The 443-nt window shown below is 34.1% G+C and overlaps 1 protein-coding gene across 1 annotated transcript in view; it reads right to left on the reverse strand.

Moving 5' to 3' along the window:
* Positions 1-443, reverse strand: part of LOC119581716 — a gene marked incomplete in the record, with an annotated part of 132,029 nt that overhangs the window by 36,205 nt on the left and 95,381 nt on the right.

Here is a 443-nt window from a genome sequence, read left to right on the forward strand (position 1 = left end):
AAATAACATGCAAGCATTTACATAGATGCGTAAAAAGACATTTAGTATACTTAACATCAAAGACATATGCAAAGAAATCAAACGTAGTGACCTCTCCACAAGAGCAATCCAAACCTAAGATCACAGTATGACCTTCGAGCTGTCTGAAGGAGGTCAAATCGAGGTCACGTCATTTGATGAGAGATAAAAACTCTCGATGTTATTTGGCTTACCAGACTTACCACAAAGGAAGAAACTAGGTCACGACATTTGATATGACCCAATACAACGGTATTATCTAGGTCATCAGATTTATGTCAACAGAATGAAACAAGGTCAGGTCACGTAATAGGAGATATAATAACAGTTTGATATATCCTAGGTCTTTAGATTTATGTATATTTTATACAGATATATCATTGCTTATATATAGCAGAGTTTACATTTAATCAAGAAATGTTCTA

This window comes from Penaeus monodon, chromosome 15 (genome assembly GCF_015228065.2).
Source record: "Penaeus monodon isolate SGIC_2016 chromosome 15, NSTDA_Pmon_1, whole genome shotgun sequence".
Lineage (NCBI taxonomy): Eukaryota > Metazoa > Arthropoda > Malacostraca > Decapoda > Penaeidae > Penaeus > Penaeus monodon.